Source organism: Buteo buteo, chromosome 12 (assembly GCF_964188355.1).
Source record: "Buteo buteo chromosome 12, bButBut1.hap1.1, whole genome shotgun sequence".
Taxonomy (NCBI): Eukaryota; Metazoa; Chordata; class Aves; order Accipitriformes; family Accipitridae; genus Buteo; species Buteo buteo.
The window spans coordinates 18020492-18040439 of NC_134182.1; the positions used below are offsets into that span (position 1 = coordinate 18020492).

Consider the following 19948-nt stretch of genomic DNA (forward strand, 5'->3'; position numbering starts at 1 on the left):
ATTTTCCTTGGGACTCTTCCTTACAGGATCTTTGTATTGGGAAAAGGAAAGGAATAGGGAAAGACTTGCATCAAAATCCATATAGCTATAAATATGGATGACGTTATGCAACTGCAAGGAAATATCATTTGTCTCCCTTTGCATAACCATGTGGTAAGATCACGTACAAGGCAGTCTTCACAGGAGAAGCAAAGTGTAAGACTATGGTAAAAAAAGACCAGAAATACTATAGACATGAGATTTGTGAAGATATGGCAACTAGATAGTGAGTTTCATTGCTTCAGCCTTTTGGAAAATGACCGATTCTGCAGTTGTTTGGTGTATGATGCACACAGAGATCAGGTGTGTTTGGGTACATTATTCCCCAGGCAGGCAGACATTTGCTTGGTAACCTTTGCACTCTGCTGGAAGAACCACCCCTGTCTGAAAGCTGGGTGGTAAAACTAATGCTCCCAACCCAAGCATATTTTATGGAGCTAGGACAGACACTGAATTTATATTGTTTTTGAAGCTTGTTTATCTACCTGAAAGCTTTGGAGGGTGACAACCCTCTTTTTTGTCTTGTTCTAGTGCTCTCTCAGTGTTCCTTTCCCTTCCAGTCTGCAGATTTGGGACTTGGAATATCTCTTTATGTTGGAAAAAAATCATAAAATGGCTTGGGCCACAGCTGAGCCATTCTCTAAAGCTTGTTGGTAAAGCAAAAAAACCCCCAAAACACCCAAAACAAAAAAAACAAAACCAAAAAACAAAAAAGAAAGGGACTTTTAGGGTCTTTCCTGACTGTCCAGCTAAGACAAATCTGTTCTTGAATTGAGTGACTCGCATTTAATTTAATGTGAAATTTATTAAATGAATAAATAGATGTTACTTTTATGTCTCAAAGCTGATGCCAAGTCTTACTTGTTTTCTACCAGAAATCACAGTCTCCTAGGGCCAAATAGCTGGTGCTTTTGTTGATGGTGGTGTTCTTCCAGGAGAGCCAACTATGCCCCTACTGAGCACTTCTCAGGATCAGTCCTGCCGGGATTCTGCGCAAGTCACCTCAAATTAAAATTCTTTGTCAGAAAACAGCTCTGGAAAGGCAATGTCAAATTCATCCGTTATGAAGAAAAACACCTGGCAACAAAATTAGAGAGGAGAGGGTAGCAGCCAAATGGGAAGCACCCTTCGGAGGATCCTGGAGCAGACTTCACTCTTGGTTTTCACATGCTTTCTAACTCTGAAGAGCAAATGAAAATGTAACTGGTAAAATGAAGTTCCTAGAAAGAAACTCAAATTCCAGATGGCTGATACCACCCAAGCACCAGCTGTGGGGAGGTAATAAACTCTGCTTTTAAAAAGAAATAGGCAGTGCCAAGCTGCTATTGCTGCACTTAGGGGGTTTGTGTCTGCTGAATTCAGCTGCTTTTAAGGGCCACACACACCCAGGGTCTGCATAGTCCCTGGTACGAGTATCCTTCTGATTGCCATCAGACTATGTAGCATGTACCAAAAGAAATGTTATTTTGGTAAAAGTGAAACCTTTGTCAAGTAATACCAAGGAACAGCCAAAAGTCATTTGGGCACTGGATATGTTTTCCCTGGAGGGCAGGGCTCACAACGCTCTGAGAGAATCCACAGCAGTCTCTACAAGGTGAGAGATTGTTTTATCCAATTTTCACCTCATTTTAAACAACTGCAGTTGTTGCTTTTTTGTATTGACAAAATGCGCTGGCCATGATGTATAGCAACATCCTATACTTTGGATGTTAGTTGATGGGGGCAAGGAGCCAGGAAGGGGGGGCACTAGGGAAGCAGGCAGGAGCTGTTTTTGCAGAAGCCCAAGGAGGTGTGTGGGGAAGGAGGGAAGATGGATACAGTGATCCATGCTGGCTGTGGCATGGGGGAAAGGAGACAGCAGAAGCTAAGAGCACAGCACACCACAGGTAGGCTGGACTGGGAACGGCTGCAATTTCAACAGCTGAACTTTTCAAAGGCCTCCTTGCTCAGAAGCAGCACCTTATCTCTGGCTGTCAGGCATCAGAAACAGATGAAAGAGCCAGGCGTTCAGGTCCCTCTCAGCTAATAAAAGGTTTTGGATAGCCTTTAGCTCACAGTGGACATAACCTTCTATTCCTGATGCTGCTGAACCTTATGGAGTCTGTGTTTTGGGGCTGGTTGGATCCACACCTCCAGGTGACTTAGTCTAGAGACTGAGCCACACACTGAGTGCCAGCTGCACACTGCTGTGCCAAGGCTCCTACGTCCTGTGGTTGCATCTGGAGTGGTGTGTGCAAGTACCTGCTGACACAACTGGTGACATAGGAGATGAATGCAACAGCTAAGCATGCACACTCCTACGCAATTGCATATGAATGGGTCTCTCTCTTATGTCTTTATCAACCGCAGCTCAGCTGTGGGAAAACCAGATTCTCTCCGAGTTCCTAGATTTGCTAATGTTAGGTTGCTACTAGACTATTTCAGGCTACAAAAGGATCAAAGGTATGGGACAGACTCTGAAAGCAGAGCAGCTGAGATGAATGAGATTGTTAGGTTCCCTTGCTGCTGCTGCTGTTGTCACAAAAAGTCCAAACTAGCTACTGCTTGAAAGGACACATTTCTGCCCCCCTGGCCAGGTCATATTGAGCCTGAAAAAAGTGAGTTTTTGAAGAAATACACTTCACATAGACTAGAACTTGCCCTGCTGTTCTTCAAAAAAAGTTTTCTTTGTTGTTCCCTAAGTGAAATAATTAATTTCAGTGTTTTTGAAACAAAACTTTGCCTTTCCATTTTGACACAGTACTGTTGAGCATAGAGATTCGTCCTGGCCCCTTCCCCATCCCCACCCTAACCCCCCATTTGTTGGGGTTTTTTTGAAGAAAAGTTAAAAGCATTTGTAATTCTAATCCTTTTCATTTTAATTTGAACTAAATGTTTCAGGCTGAGCTGAAATAATGTCTCATTTTCCTTTTTGCATTGTTTAGAAAAAGTATTTTTTCTTAAGCTCCCCTCTGCCTTTGGTTGGAAACTTAAATCTAACAGTATTTGCCAGCTTTAAGTGAAAATGAGTAAATATTCCTTACTCATTGGATGAGATCTTTAACTGGCTTTGAGCATTATAATCATACTGAAGTCAAAGGAATCAGATTGATTTATACCAGATGGTTATCTGGACCTCCAAGGGGAATGAAATCAATATCATGGATTAAATTTACCATCAATACAAGAAAACCTGTTTGCATTAGCAAGATTACATCTGTGCTTCCTCATAGACAAATTTTGTCCAAGTGTCCACTATTAATGTTGTCATCTTCATGCTGCAGGCTGTGATTCAAACCAGCAATAGAAGCCCAGGAGGTTTTTGCTGGAGCAATACTTCAGCCTTTGGGCCCAAGATTTGCACCAGTGTTCATGTAAGCCTGTGTTTTAAGTAGTTTGTTATCGTCTGTTCATTTTGTGTGTTTGTGCCAGAAATGTGTATAAAGACAGAATGAACAAAATGAATGGGAAGATAATTGTTTTTTTGTTTGTTGGTTGGTTTTGTTTGTTTGTTTGTTTGTTTTAAGGATGGACACAATAGTAAAGAAAAAGAATTATTTTTTTGCCAAAGGAAGTTTATATAACAAGGGTACTTTTCCTGGCCACCAGAATGACCACTGGTATGAACAAACTGGTGAGGAAAGACTTCCTGAGGTATTGCATTCGCATGAGCAAGGAAACTGTTGCAGCTTGGAAAATGAAACCTGTGATTTATGAGCACAAAGGACTTGAAGTCAATATTTTGTTTTCCTTAGTTATTCAATAATGACTTTGACAGTTCCTCTGGGTTTGAGGAGATACAGGTTTTCGGGGTGGCAGGGTGCAATGGACTAGATGATTTCCAAAGCTGTCATTGATCTTTGATTTGTATCTTCAATATTTTCCTTGTTGGACTAGTTAGTACCATCAAGCTCTTGCCTGCCTTGGCTTGGTATGCAGCAGCTTGTCTCCAGGGTAATTCCAGGATGGCTTGTCCTACATCTAGAAGAGGCTGCAGCCCTGCTTCTGTCTTGCCCTATTATGAGTGAGTTTTAAACCTAGGACATTAGAGTTGTGCCTGGACCTTGTGCTGGGGCACATGTTGAGCCCCATGCACTCTTCCTAAACTTCTGTTGAATCTGTGTTTGTAGCAGATGAGGCACTGCATTTGTGTCACTCTGAGTTGGTGGTACTGGTGAGGATGGCTCTTGCCTGTTTGAGTAGCATGAGCCTTTCTTTCACTGTAGCATTCAGCCCTTTTCTGAATCTATGTCAGTTATTTACATGCTTGAAATGACTTAAAATGACAAGCACAGTGGAAACTGTCTATGATGTATAATTTGCTGTGAATTATTTCAAATTAGAGAAGAAAGTGAAGAATGAGGACTCTTGGATGTAGTATCAGCATGGTCTCCATATGTCTGTGTGAATTTCATGGATGAATCCCTTCGTAAAGACAAAGTCCTGTGCTGTACTGAGGGTCCCTTATTGCTTCCCCTCCAAGGAACACAGCAGAATTCCTTTTAGCAGGGTCATATGGAAGCATCCTGGTGGTTTCAGGCATCCATGAAACAAGTGTAATCATGCTTGCCTGTCTTCCCAGGAGATCCTCACGCGAAAAGAACTAACTGTAGCATAGTTACAGCATATAGCTCCATAGCTGACATAGAAAAGTGGGTGAATAGTTTTGGGGCAGATTTTATTTGAACATTTTGGAGCTATGTTTGTTAAAGACAATGACAACTTTTTAAAGCGCACAGCAAAAGCAAGAAGGATTTGGGGTCTTGTTGTTGCTGTTCCGGGAGTGCTGCTGCTTCCTTATTCCTAGGGAATGACAGAGCCAGCTGGCATAAATATCTTTCTCATCCCAGTTTTTTCTTTTTTTTTTTGTTTTACATTTTCTTATTTCTCTATACCATCCATCTACATTGTGCAAACTGAGTAATGAGACTTTACCAAGGCAAACCAGAGAGTGAAAGGCAGCTCTACAGGCTTTGGGATTATTTAGCATTAAGCTGTTACAAGGGTATGGTTTTTTTTAAAAAGAGTGTTTTCCTAACAGGCCTGGCACATAAAGAATTTCTGGCTGGATCTGTAAATTCCTGCAGGGAGATGTTGATCCTTTATCTAATGTTTGTTTTATCTGCTCCCTACCAGAGCATATTGCTGCTATATAAGTAGATTGCTGTCATATTGCCACAGACAGTTGCTTCATAGAGGAGTTCTACACCTCCTTGATAGGGAAATTGTATTTATTTGTTCCTAATAACATCTATGCTCCTTGTAATTTGTTTAAGGGAGATTGTTTTACCTGTAAAGCCACTTAGGTACTATTTTTTTCACCTGCCAAATTCTTTAACTGTATTAACAGTACAAAGGGAACCAAATTTTCTCATTTTCACTCTTCTTTTAGGTAAAGCACTTGCTGGGGTAAAGGAAATACTGATACAAATCTGGAGTAACTGGGGATTTTTTTCATAGTAACGCAAATTTTGAGAAATGGATACTAGAAATGCAATATTACTCTGCCTGCTTCTTCACCTTGCTTAAACATCAGTAAGAAGACTGTAAGACGAGGGAACACTGCTTCTAGTGGGGTGGGGAAGCAGAAGTTTTCCTGTGGGTGTGGATAACTCTGGGTCTATAGCGCTAGCACAGATATTGGATGAAACTGAACTTTAGTCAGCCTTGTAAATACTCTCGTAATTCCTGCAGCCCACATGAGGTCATGACCCTGAATTTGGGGATGGCTGGACCAGTGCTCAGTGTCTGTGGAATGGAATTGTCTCACGCCATCCTGGGCCAGCCCTTCCAGTGACTGAAGATGACCTGGCAAAAGTCACTGGGGCTTTTCATTGCGATACAGACAGGGCTAGAAATTTTTTGCTGCTCTGCTCGCAGAGCTACAAACCTTAACTAGCCTGAGAAAGCAGACAGCATGGGTGAAGGTGCTGTTCCTGACGCAGACAGCCCTTCAATTTTAGAAACTGCTGCTCAACACCTACTTGTGGTCAAGAGCATTCTCTGGAGCATGTAGAATAAACAATGCTTTTCTTAATGTCACCAGTTTACCAGCTGTGCTTGTGTTAACAGTCTCCCCCTCAGAAGGGCAGAGTATCCCCAGAGGACTGGCATATCTGTACCTCCCAAAGGACCATTTTGGGCAAGTGATAGTGGCATGCTCTCCGGCCTCATAGCTTCTCCTCCTTGAAAAGGTCTTCAGGTGCTAATTTTCAGGTAAAAGACTGCCTTGTGTGGTTTGTGCTGAACCAGGGTTCAAGTAGAAAACATCAATGATACTTTAACAGCAAGAGTGACAAAAAAGACAAAACACACTCTCTAAAACACCTATGAAATTGTCTGGTGGGGGCAAGATGATTCTGGCTTGATACAAGTGTAATATTTTACTAATTTTACTATGCCATGTCCTGGGTTCAGCTGGGATAGAGTTAATTTTTACAGGAACCTGGGAGGTGGGGGGCATAGCCGGGGCAGCTGACCTGAACTAGCCAAGGAGCTATTCCATACCAGGTGCCATCACGCTCAGTATATAAATGGGGAGCGGGCCGGGAGGAGGGCTCAACTTTCGGTGGGGGAAGTGGCGGAGCGTCGGGTCCCGGGTGGTGAGCAGTTGCACTGTGCATCACTCTTTTTGTATACTCCTTCATTAGTACCGTTGTTGTAATTCCTTTGTGTTGTCCCAGTAAACTGCCTTTATCTCAGCCCTCGAGGTTCCAGGTTTTTTTTCTTTTCTCTCCTCCGTCTTCCCCCCATCCCACCGGAGGGGGGCGGCAGGAGTGAGCGAGCGGCCGCGTGGTCCTTTGTTACCGGCTGGACTGAAACCACGACATGCCACTTCTCTGCTTGCTGGCTCCCCGGGTCCCATGGGAGGCCCCAGCCATCACAGGAGGTCCCTGAACACCTGGACCTGGAGCTGATCCTGCTCTGTGGAGCGAGGGGAACAGAAGGGCTTTGCAAGGTGTGCACCCTCTGGGCTCAGTCCTGCTGAGGCCAGGGGAAATTACGTCCATGGCAGGAAGACTGGATCTTAATGTGTTTCAAGGGGTATCTTGTACAATTATTTCCTTACGGAAATTCTGGCCTTATTCAGTGCTCTGCTGTGTGTGCCAATTAAACTAAGGTTTGCTTTTGGCAGAGCATGCTTGCTTGTACAAGTCCCACTACTTTTCTGCTCTAAATGGCTAATTTCACAAAAGAGAGCTTTTTAAGCATTAATAGCGTTTTTTAAGAAGATCTTGACAAAGAAAGAAGAGTCACTTAAATATCTGCCTTCCCAGCATCCTGCAGCAATGAGGACACAACCTTGGGAGTTATTTAAAGTAATATATTTTTAATTGCATCTTCTAGCTAAGAGAGGCACTGGGATCTTCAGTACAATTCCTTTCAAGGTGACCTTTGCACAGTTGTGTTGTCTGGACAAACCATGGTGTCAGTGTTAATAAGGGCACCCACTGGAAAAATAGTATCACCCATGTTAGGTCTGCCAGCACCCTATAAAACTACAGTGGCTGGGAAGGTGTTAGTATAGCTGTACAACAAAAGTCTGCTCCCATGGAAGGCCCTGGTAGAGCTCCTTCTGTGCTTAAATTAGCCAGGGCTTCCTCATTTAGTCTTTGGTTGAGGAGCATGAGGTGAACAGCACAAGTGGGGTCTACAGGTCTTCCCTTGTGTCATGCAGTTTAAATACTGTGCTTGTCACTGTCCTATTGTCTTCAACCAGAAAATCACCTACAAAGATCCTGGGTGTAAAATTAATATGTTTGTTGCTCCAGAGTCTATCATACAATCTTAAAGACTGATATGGAGGCAGAGCTGGTCTTCTCTATTAACTGATCTTACGTACCAAAACTACCTCAGAGCTGGTGTGTGCCAGGCAGGAGCCTGGTTTTCTTCAGCTGCTGTTTTTGGCCAACCGCTTACCTCTAGGTAAGGCCAGTGGCTACAGAGAGGTTACTAAATCAGGATAGTACTTTCCCATGCTATGTACTCCCATTGACTGAAAAAAAAGTGAGCATCAGGAAAAGTTTTTGACCTGCAGTTTCCTGGCTCCTCTCCGAACATGCTTGCCAGCTGATGGCTGCTTCAGGAGCCGCTGTGAAATGAATTGGTGATTATAGTTCAGTTCCTGTTGACAGGCATCCACCTTACAACCTCCGCAGCTGGCAGCCATGGTAGTGGGTATGGCAGAGAGGTCCAGAGCTGAAAGAATAGGAAAGATAAACAGTGCTCTCATAACAGGATGTGACTGCCCAGCTTGCATGATTCATATCCTGGGCAGTATCCCTTGGACCATGCAGCCCAACGACCAGGTCCTTGGCCCACTGGTTTCTCTTTGAGGTCCAGGAGACTTTCTGATATTACTGCTATTTACAAGGAAACTGCTTTTGGCCTGGTTCTTCAGGAACTCCTGCTCCTGGCTCTCCCGTGAGATGAAAGTTTCTGCCTCAGCAAGGGCTCTCAAAGGGTCTTTGTAGTGCTGCCGGCATTACCTGGGATTTTGATGTAAAAGTAATTTAAAGTTAGAGGCTGCTTCATTTTATAGTTTTTCCTGTAGAGCTGGTCTGAACATTCATCAGGGAGAAACGTGAGTTTTCTGGTGAAATGTTCATCCAGTGTCCACTTGCATTTGGTGCAACTGTCTCCCTTCCCTTACACTGCCTTCTCCCTCAGCTTTTCTGTCAGCTTTGCCATTTTCTGGCTGCTGAATCATTAGGGAGCTTAGTCGGGGTGCTTTTGGGATGGCACACCTCTGGGAGCACCAGGCTCCAATCTACTGCCTTCTAGGTAGATTTAAGTTCCTTCTGAACAACCAGAAAATTTCCAGCTGCTACTACACAAACTTGTCTGCCATCTCCATACTCTTCCTGAATAGTTGTCCTCACTATTTACAACCCAAGGAATGTGCTGAGAAAGAGGAAGGTGAAAGATACTTACTTGTAATTGATGCCTGTGGAAAATGAGTGTTTATGGTATACTCTCAGTGTCAGAAAAAAAGCAGCTTTCTCTGGTGCATAACTAACCAAACACAAGCTCTGAAAACATACATCTGTCTTCTTCCCAGGTCTCTGCAACCTGGAAAACTGAGGATTCATGTCTCCCTAAACATAAATAATATTGTGGCTATTTTTCTAATTGCTTGCCTTCTCCTTTTGAACCAACCAAATCCTTATGACTCCCCAAAGGTTCCTCTGCACCTGACAACAGTTTTTATAGCCTGTTTCCTTTTCCATAGCTAAGTTTAGCTTGTGATTTTCCTTTGTCTCATCTCCCAGGCAGATCTCAAGTAGTTAAGCTGTTTTTGTGTTTTCTTTCTGCCTGCATCAAGAAGTTTGTAGAAATAAAGTGCAAGTTTTTATATCAGATTGGTGGGAAAAATATCAAGAGAACAACAAAAGTCCTTTCTGAAGCTATCATGCCATTGAAATAGAGCAGAAGGCAGCTTTGCTGAGGTTGAATTTATTCATCATCACAGAAGTCTCTGCAAGAACTTGAATTTCTCACATATCTCATGTGAGCTCTATTCCCAACCAGTCCTGTGTTGCTGACTTGGCTGCTGACCTGTATTCATGTCGTTGTAGTGTCTATGTGCATTGAAGATCTGCAAATAGCCGACAAGAAGACAAGCCTGTCTTCAAAATTTCACGGTTCAAACATATGACAAGGTGTAGCAGTCAATGAAACTAACAGCTGTGGAAAGGCTAAACTGACTGTAACAGAGCAAGAGTGAGCGAGGGAGGAGAAATTAAAGCTGTTGACTGTCAGTCATGGGCTGACCTTGACATCTGTCCATTTCTTCTCCATAGGCAAAGTTTTGCAGGAGAAGAGGCAGAGAGGAAGCTTTGAAGAATACTGCTTTGAGGGCTGTGAGCCAGCACCATGGCACATTGGGAATGGATGGAGGTGCTGGTGCACAAGAGCAGGAGGTGACTGTTTGCTTCTGGAGCATTTGGCAGGGTGCTAACACAAACTGGTGAGGCTGCAAGGGTGAAGCTCACAGTCTCTGTAGGGCTGTGGGGTCTGCCTAGACCCCTGGGAAGGCTAGGGCCCTTGTAAGGTGATTGCATCTGCAAAACCAAATAATGGGACAAATTTTAGGGTCATAAAATGTTCAAGAACTCCTCAGTGTGATTGCACTGCATGGGTTGAAAAAAGCCTGCCTGGAGCAGAGCTGCAGATCAAAAAAGATTTGAGCTCTCCCAGCAGTATCCTATCTCAGATAATCTTTTTCTATGACATTAATTTCCTTGGGCAGAAGATTAAGCACTTTTAAATGAATTATAGTGATTTTAGTTTCTGCTGTCCTTGCATATTGCTGCAATTATCAGTGTAGTCTCTCAGTTGCCCTACTGCCATCACAAAGCCAAAAAGGTTAATAAGTTCAACCAAAAATTGCTAAATCTGTGTATGTGTGTGATATATCAGTATCACATAGAATGAGCACCTCTGATATTTAGATGGAATTAATTTCATACCCCTGCCCAAACAAGGTCTGCTCACCACTTATCAAAGATATTTCAAGGTGAATTTTAGATGGGACTTGTACTGGCTTTTTCCATTGGGTAAATTCCACTTCACTTGGACAGGTTCCTCTAGTGGGTCATTTAATAGACAAGGGAGTGTCTTAAAGGTTGTGTTGAATTACTGAAAAAAAAAGTGTCTGATCTGTGGTCAAGGTGTTAAAAATCCAAGGCAGCATTCAGGCAGACATCCTAGCTACCACCTAGGCTCGATGGATAAACCCAGGAACTTTAATCCCAAAAGCAGAGATTGAGCAAAAGATGATTTTTATGAATTTTTGTGGTATCAGAGCACATACCCTTTTTAGACTGTATCCCTTGAAAGTAGAGGTACCCCAGTCTGCACTAATGCTAGAAACAGCCCTAACAGCTATATTACTGGAGGGATACTGAAGGGTACAGCCCTTCCTTCAGGTTAGTATTCTTGCAAGTGACTGCATTGTGCTGTGTAGATCTTACTCTGCCTGGCTCCAGCACACAAAGGGTGGCCCAGCTGAGCTGCCTGCAGGACCTCAGTCACATGAGATGCTCTGACACTTTCTCACCAAGAGTTTTGAAGCTCTATTAACTGACACTCCAAACTGATTGAATTTAATGAAAGTCTTTCCACTGACATCATGGCTTTGATTTATACCCTTAATACATAATGCATTTTTTTCAAATGTGAGTCTTAATATCCTTATCCAGTCTGCAGCTCTTCCAAGTTAAATACGAATAAACAGAGAGAAGGAAAAAAACCCACAAGACAAGTTTAAGAGATTTCTGTGTGTCTGTTAGAGGCAACTCTTGACTGATGCCAAGAAGCAGCAGGAAAGGGTGTCTTTTGCCTAGGAATTCAGAGTCTGCGGGACTCTTTGCAGCCAGAACATTGCACCGCCTATTTATTTTCTATCAGAAGAGGCAACCGAACCTCTCATGCAATAGTTAGACCAGTAAGAAGGTTAATGGGCTAAAACCCTTATATGTTTATGTTAATTAAATCTGTCAGCCACTGTATTTTTCTTCTGTTTTTAGTCTGGTTTTCTAAGGAAACGAGGCTTATACAGTTGCAGTTGCTTTCTGTCCATCTGTTGGTCCCCCCGCTCCTCCCTGTAACTTTCAAACTGTCAGCAAATTTCAGCCAATCTGGAAAGAAAGGAAAGCATCTCAAAGACATTAGCATTTTTATGAATTTCATGAAGACTCGTGGCAATTTTCCAAAAGCTTGATTAATATCCCCTCAAGGTAAAGCTGTGATCATTCAGCCATTGCCATTTCTGTTTGCCCCGACATACAAAACCCATCTGCCCTATTGTCATGTGAATGGCTTTAAACCAGCTACAGGACGGGCTGTTTCTTGCTTGCCCCAAAGCAATGGAAGAGTAAAGGGTTTGTGGGAGCCAGAGATGTCACTGGAGATGTGCAAGGGATTGGAGGGGAACTGCAGGGTGTCAGATGGGAAACAGAAATAGGTGAGACCACCATGGTGAATAGGTGAGGGCAACAAGGGAGGGATACCTGGAAGGTATCATTCACTGACAGTTTTTCAGGCACATGACTATTTTTGAAGGATGAGCAAACATAAGAAAAATCTGAGAATATTTTGGCAGGAAGGAGGGCTGAGGAGTGCAGAGTAAACTCAAAGGTGTAACAGGGAAGAGACGCTGGGCTCTAGTAGGCTAATTTCAGTGGTAGCATGGGGGTACATAACAGAAATCCATAGGCAACTGAGTTTCGCTAGCTCAGCTGTTCACAGAAGAACTTGTTTTATCAAGGTCTCTGTTGATGAGGTTACACTGTGGAACGACTGAAGTTATTCAGAAAACATGTTCACATGACTTCTTTGGGGCTGTGCAATTGTACTGCTAGAGAGAGCAACTCTTTTTCATGATAAATCATGGCCAGAGAGCATACCTGCCCTCTGCCGCCTGCGTTCCATGTAGCACCCACTGGGCTTCTTCGATTCCAGGACTTAGTTTTTCTTAAAAGGATGATTCTTTTGCTGTGCCCATGCCACCAAGATGAAGCTGCGCTGATTAAATAGAGCCTTTGTGAGCAGTTCCTTGGACTCTGTGAGGAGGAACCTTCCTTACAGCTATGTGGAAGCTTATACTTATTTAGATGGCAATTGACATGCCTTGGTAGATGAAGCATTGGCCGTCTGTGTATCAGTAAGGAGCTCAAAGAGCTAATTCAGTCCAGACAGTAAACAATGAATTGCTGACACTTTCAGCTCTGCTAGGGCTCAAAAATACCAGCGCGCACATCTGAGCCGTATCAGTGGAAACACACAAGGATTAGATTCTTTTGGTGACGGCTGCATTTTTATTGTGAATAATCTGATGGGAGCCTCATGGTGTCCAATACATACATTCTTGCCTTGTGATTCTTTTGCCATCTGAAATATTGTTAGTTTTAATGACATAATTATCCTTTATATATTCAGTTAGATGTGTGGGTTGGTTTTTTGTTTGGTTTTTTTTTTTTTTTGAATTATAATTAGTTTCCCTGAGAGGCTACAACTTTAATGCTTGGGTAGTTTTCTGAAAAGCTGGGACCGAAAGAAGCTTTTGGGAAATGACAATTATATGTCTACCGTTTTTATTTGGTATGCTTTTTTTTAATCTTTGTCTAGGCTGAAAGCTCTTGTTGACTGGCAGAAGATGTATTCAATCAGTGAAATTAGGCAATTTCAGTCTCCCCCTGCCCAAACAAAAACATACAAAGAACTTGTATATTGACTGAAAGTAAAGTGCAGTTGTTTTGCTGAATTTATACGAAGTACTGGTAGGAAAAAATGAATACCTTTTCCCCACTATCTTCCAGGGCATTGATTGAAATCACATGAAAATTTTTGCTGAAATTTTCTAGAAGTTTATCTCAACAGAAAATTTTGTAATAGATGTTTGTATCAAGGTAATTCTAACAAGATGAGACTACTTGGCCAGTGTATCTTGGAAAACAGGAAAAAAAAAAAAGGCTAATGGCTTGTAAATGACCTTGTAACCTTCTTCTGTATTCCCCTTCTCATGGTCAGCCCATGGTGGCCCATGTCTGTCTTGGGGACCTTGCAGTATCCCATGAAATCCCTCCGGGGACTACTGCACCTATACAGATGCATAAGGACTCTGCAGTGGGTTTAAGCATTAGCAAAAGAAAACAGCTATGGAAACTTATCGGAAATCATACAAGCTGTTACCTTTTCAAGCTTCATACGTGCAGTTAGTTGCTGACTGGGTTATGCCCTGGCTTCACATTGTCATTAGGAAAAAACAACAGAGAATGATTTTCACAGGGTTTGTAAAGCTCCAGTGGGGATGCACCGAGGTAAGGGCTTCCCCAGCACCAACAGAAAAAACCTGTGGGTTTGCCTGTAGTTTATGGTGCCATTCTGCAGCAACAAATTTGAGGAAGAAGTTTTGAGAGCATCTGAAAGGTCTTGTATGTTCTGCCTGAGTGGAAAGTTTCATTATTACACTGAAATGATTAAGAAAAGCATTTGCTTTCTGAGATGGGGTGGGGGCACATCTTCTCCCATCGTCTCGCAGTGCAGAGAGAAGCACTGACTCCTGCCATGCCAGAGTAAGGGAGCTTCCTTCCCTGGCATGGGGCAGGTTGCTCGCTTTCCCACTGTGCTCCTTGCAAGAGAAACAAGGGGGATAACGCGCAGCTTTGCTTCTCCCCAGCGGCTGGTGCAGCGACTGCGGGACCCCTCGGGGGGAGTCAAGCACTGCGCCCCTACTCTGCTCTTCTCACTGCTTCCCCTGCCTGGTCCTGGCTGCTGGGGAGCAGCAGAGGGACCCTGTGAGGCAGCTGGGGGAGCATCTTACTTGAGATAAGGGAGGAGAGGAATCAGTACTACTTGTAAGTTATTTCACCCATCCAGTTTCTCCCAGCTTCAAACTATGCCAGGGCAAAGTCAGGGTTTCCATCACTTCTGGGAGACAGCAACTGGTTTCTCTTCAAGAAAGCCCATAGCAGCTGGAAGTGGAAAAAGCCTTGTAGGTCCCTTAATCAGTGTCTCTTCCTCTTGGTCTCTATCTTTTTTCTTTTTTTTTTTTTTTTTTTACAGTGTATTTGAGAATTATGTGTCCATGATAGTTTTACCTGTCTCTTTCAAAGGGCTTCCAATCCCTTATTTTAAATGAAATATTATTCCAAGATGAAAAAGCTCATCTACTGGCAAAGTCAGTGATATAATTTGTTTATATAGATTCAGTGCAACTAAAAGGAAAAAAAATAAAATGAGAGAGAAGAAAATTCCTTCACCATCTCGTACTTGTTACTTGTCAAGTTGTGTACACTGTCAGTAAAGCTGTGCTCTTGAACGGTTAGGGATGGTGTGGACCCAGAACGTTATTGGTAGGGAAGAGGAGACAGGGTGTCTGTCACTCTGGCTTGGAAGAAGTGTGCTACATAGTTTTCATCTTCTGCATGCATGATTAAACTTAGAGGAAAAAAAAAAAAATCTTGGCTCTAGCAGTGGGAACCACACAGATGTGAACTGAATGGAAAGCTGATTTTTTTTTGCCTGTTTGTCACCACTTCTTATGACCTGAAGGATAGATTTTTCTCAGAGTTTTCTGCGGCAGAGGCAAAGACATTAATTACACTTTTCAGAAATAATGGAAGAAAAATATCATGTTCAGTGTTTCACAGTGTGTTTTCTGTGCTTCACTTTAGGTGGGTCTGGCAGCTTTGCAAAATTCCAGATCTTTTGGAGACTTTCTCCCTTCCTTCCTTTGAAGTTGAGGATCACAAGCCCTTTCCCAAACTGATCTGTGCAGCCTCTCATAAAACCAGGTAAGGCACACATACAGACCATGGGTCCTGTGTGTCACATGGAGGAAAGCACATGTGAACCACATGTGCATTTATATACCCCATTTGGTGATGACATGCATACACGCCATCTTCCTCCCCAGACAGGGGACTCCATACACGTATGTATATAGCCAGATAGACTTCTGTTGTGTGATGAAACACACATCAGCTATCTATCTATTCCGTGGGGAGGGATCCTCCTAGGACCCAAAGGCCCTGCCCACTGAGATGAGTGCCCTGGGAAGGGTATCATTGCCACATGGCACTGCAGGCAGGCAGCTACACCTGCTGGAGGGTATTTCCATAGCTGTCCATGCCTCATTAGCCCACAGCCCCTCCTATGTGCGTGGGCTCCTACTCTATCCATGTTACCCTTACACACCATGCAGGTATCAGCAGGCATCAGCTTGCTGCTGATTGCCTCCTAAGGAGACGTCCCAGCTCCTCCACACAGGCGCCATCCATGTTGCAGCTCTCCATCAACAGATGTAGAGAAAGACTTAGCCTGAAAAGCCAGTCACTTCACATAGTGCTGTAACATGAGGTTACTAGGGTGAATAGACTAGAGTTACATTTCCAAAGAACTAAGTTCAAATTTTGGTTTTGGTCACAGAGGGAATTATGTTTAAAGATCTTTTAATCCCTTGGGAAGCTTTCCAGTCCCCGGGGATATCACTGCTTAATCATACCCTCAACCCAGTGCCGGGTCATCCTCTCTCAAGATAGGGCTTGTTCAGGGACTTTTATGGATTTTTGTTTGCTTGTTTTCCAATTTAATTTGGGATTGTTTGTGAAAGGTGTCTGCTTTCAGAACATTGCTGAGAGTTTTTTGGTGTAGAAAAAGTTATTTTCTTCATCCTTCTTTCTGGTTAAAAGGTACGTGGCACCATAAAATGTAACTAGGAGGGGGAGTAAGGTGTGCAAAGGAGAATGGGGAGCATGAGCAGCCTAAACCACAGTTGTTATAAGACATTCAGAGGAATTTCCAAATTGAAATTTTTTGGATTTTGCTTTTGACATGAAGTATCACATTCTTCCTAGCAGAAGGGAGGAAAATATCTAGTGGTGTGGGCCAGAGCTGATGTAGCTACCTCTTTGCTTGCTTTTGCATACCTCCCATGCTCAGCAGTACAATTATGCTTTGAAAGAGGAGTTCACCCAGAAATGTAAGGAATGACAAATGCATCAGCCCCTGCCTGCACCTTTACATTTCAGCTCTGGACTCAGCAGCCCCCCATTTATGATACTATAGGAACATATTTTGTTCTGCTCCAGTAGCAGCACTCCATTGAGTGTTACTGGCTCGTTCGGAAATTAGATGATTTGTCTAAAGCTTTAGGCAAGGGACACATTTTTTAAGCAAGTATGGAGTGTTCAAGTGATGCCAACAATAACAATCTGTAAATTACAGATGAGGTGGACTGAGCAAGCAGTGTGTTATCTCTCTGAATGTTTAAATTTTTGCACATTTTGGCAACTTCTTTAAAGAAGGCAAGAGCTGGACTGTCAGCACTGATTTTAGTTTTGCAGTGCTATGGTTTTCTACTTACAATGGACATGAAGGAGGTCCTGAAGGCAGCGTTTCTTGTCAGTGAATTAAAAGTTCCCTCATTCTGTAGTGTTTGCTTTAATTTAAATATTTGTCATGGTTAATGAAAGATAGCCTGAGAAAGAGGGAGCAAAGCAGGTTTCCCAGGTCCCATCAGTTTACTTGTGTCTTCTTCCTATTTGTGGTCAAAAATACAGCCCTGTAGGAATGGTTATGATGCTGTATGGATGGCAAAGTGGGTAGCAGTCCATCGCTAAGGGGATTTCACTTCATGCGGTTATCTAGCAACCTTGGATATTAATGTGGGGAGTCTGGCCTATTTTGTTTATAGCAACTGATCAAATGTAAAGTGCCTACCTTGAATGCTCTGATTCTCTGTTGAGCCAGTTTCTTGATGTCATCCTTAAGTGGAGCGGGAGACATCCCCAGAGTGCAGACACAGGCCATGCTTCCAGCTGCAGAACTGCCCACTGCTCCCTGGTGCAGGAGCTGTGTTTTTGCAAATAAAAACCAGGCAAGTTCAAATTACGTAATAAGCATTATAGGCTTCTCTTATTTGGTTCACGTGTATACCTTTGGGCAACATTCAGACTCTCCAGTGCCTGCTAATTAATTTGTTTTCTTATACTTTACTGAGATCTGGATTTGCACCAAAGCCCAAAAGGGAAGAATCTGGCTGTCAAAAAGTGAATGTCTATAATGAGTGTAAGGTGTGGATGGAAACCACATAGTTGTCACACAGCAGCTATGACGTAAAAGATGCTATTGCTTCCATACTGTTTCCCATAAGGGAGAGAGATATTTTGGGAGGGCAGAAGATGTGATTACAGGAGACAGCTACATGGAAACTAACATTGAATGCTCCACACACTGAAATGGAGCACTGTGCAGGAGCAAGGCTGTTAGAAATATTTTAATAAATATTAAGTTCATGGATGAATAACAAAAATATGTAAGCATTAATTAAACATGGCTGGCTAGCCTGTGCAGCATTGTCCAGTTGAGGCACACAGGGTTCAGAGTGGGAAGCTGAGGTTTTCCTCCTTGCCCTGAAACTAGTTTTCTCCAAAACGTCAGCAAGTCATATTTTTCACTGATTTCATACTCTCTGGACCAGGAACATGTACCTCAGTTTCCTCATCTCTAAAATGCTGTTGTTTGCTAACGTAATCCCTAGACCATTGCCAGATATTGATTATAAGTTATATTAGGACCCCAGAGTGAATAGCTATGGAATTCTGAGATACTAATTAATCATCATTGTTTTCAGGCTCCTGGCCCTTTGCTGCACTATGACAGATTTTGCAGCCCTGTAAGAGCCCTGTATAGAGAGCAGGCTTCCCTTTCTCTGTCTGAGACTTCTCCTACCAGCCTTAGGCACACCCCTGTGCTCAGGGCTTGCCTGCCTGCTGCAGTGCCACCCGAGCTGTTACCCCACTGCTCCCAGGCAAGCGCTCCTGCCTGTGCATTCACACCTAGTGCCGGGCTCCCACAGGCAGTATCAGCTGTTGAAATGGCTTGGTAATGAACCCTAGGGCAGCCACTCTGTAACAAATTAATCTTCGTGCAGTCTGATGACCATAAAGAGTAATCCTAACGTGTAGCATCTCTCTCTATAACAGCACAGCATCACAGGTGCCTGTACCTCAGGAACCCTTGGTGCTCCTTGCGGTCAGTACATACAGTGAGCTCTACCCAGTTGCTCTTGCAACATCCTATTTTCCCTGTGATGCTTCAGGGAATCTGTGATATCTTCAGAAGTGCCCTTGAAAAGGTTCAAGAGAAGCAAGTAAAGCTATGCTTTAAATAGGTTGCATTACTGAAAATGACTTGGATGATGAAGCAAAAGATGAGAGTGTGCTGGTGACTAGTAGACAGCAAAGGACGAAAAATAGGAGGCTGATGTACAGCTCATTCAGCACCTGCAAGTCCTCCGGCTGTGTTGAGCAAAGGGCTGTACTGCTCATTAAGCCCTGCGAATCCTAGCGAAGCAGGCACAGAAACCAGCACCTCAAACCTCCTTGCAACCAGTGGAGTCACAGGGAGGTGGTGACAGTCATTTGTGTGACTGATTTTTCCAGTCCCTATCGTGTAACTGTAGAAATACCAAGCTGTAGTCTCTAGGCCTGCACTGGAAATACAGAGACAGCCCTTCCCTGGGATGCAGTGGGAGGTGTGGGGGCTGCCTCCTGCTCCTTTTTAGCAAGAGAACATCTCTACAGCTCCCCATACCACCTTCTGCAGAATGACAACCAACATATGACTTGGGTTTGAAATCCTTGCAGCTGATGGAAAAAGAATTAAGATCTCATTAAAATTCTATGTAAAGAACCAAGAAAAGGAAGATAATGTCAGAGGAAAGCTAATAAGTAGGACAGTATGGAGAATTCTCTTAAGTTAAGCCTGTCATTAGGTGGGAGCACAGAAGGTGCTAATTGTACAGTGCATTACATTCATCCCACAAACAATAATTAACACTTTCCCTTCTGCCTTCCCCTTCACTGAAATGAATGGATTCAACACATATGCTCTCTTGTTAAGGCAGGAGTTGTCATATCCTGGATCCTTGTGTGCAGAAGAATTTTACTGCTGGGTTTCTTCACCTGCTGACTGTTGAACAGGAATCATTATTAGTCATGTGAGAGAGTGCTGATTTCATTAATCTCTTTGTGTGTCTTCATCTTTTGCTGTTACAGAAATTATTGACCCAAGATGGGAAGTATTGGAACAAGCATTGGAACTGGCTTTCAGGTAAGCACATGCTTAAATATTGCCCTAAATAGGGAAGGACTGACCAGAGATCGCTCCTACCCTGAGAGTCTGCATCAATGTGCTGGTGGGGAGGGAGCACAGTGCAACCAAGCACTGCTTGGTCCCAAGTGAGCTGCCAGCAGCCTGGCAGGGTGCTGAAGATTTTTCCTTAAGATTTATTTCCAGGCTGATCCACCCGTTGACAGAGAAACCAAAGCTCTCGCAATGCTTGGACTCTGACCTGCCTTGCTGCCCTGATCACTATCAGTGCTAAGCAATATTATTGCAACAGAGCAACAGCTGCTTTGCA

The 19948-nt window shown here is 43.3% G+C and overlaps 1 long non-coding RNA gene across 1 annotated transcript in view; it reads left to right on the top strand.

Annotated features, from left to right (window-relative positions):
- LOC142037587 (uncharacterized) overlaps nucleotides 1-19626 on the top strand; it is a 48194-nt gene extending 28568 nt beyond the window's left edge. The window contains exons 2-3 of the long non-coding RNA XR_012652414.1: nucleotides 15198-15317; nucleotides 19584-19626. This is a non-coding gene — a long non-coding RNA (uncharacterized LOC142037587). The remainder of the gene's footprint in view (nucleotides 1-15197; nucleotides 15318-19583) is intronic.
- The last annotated feature ends 322 nt before the right edge of the window (nucleotides 19627-19948 follow it).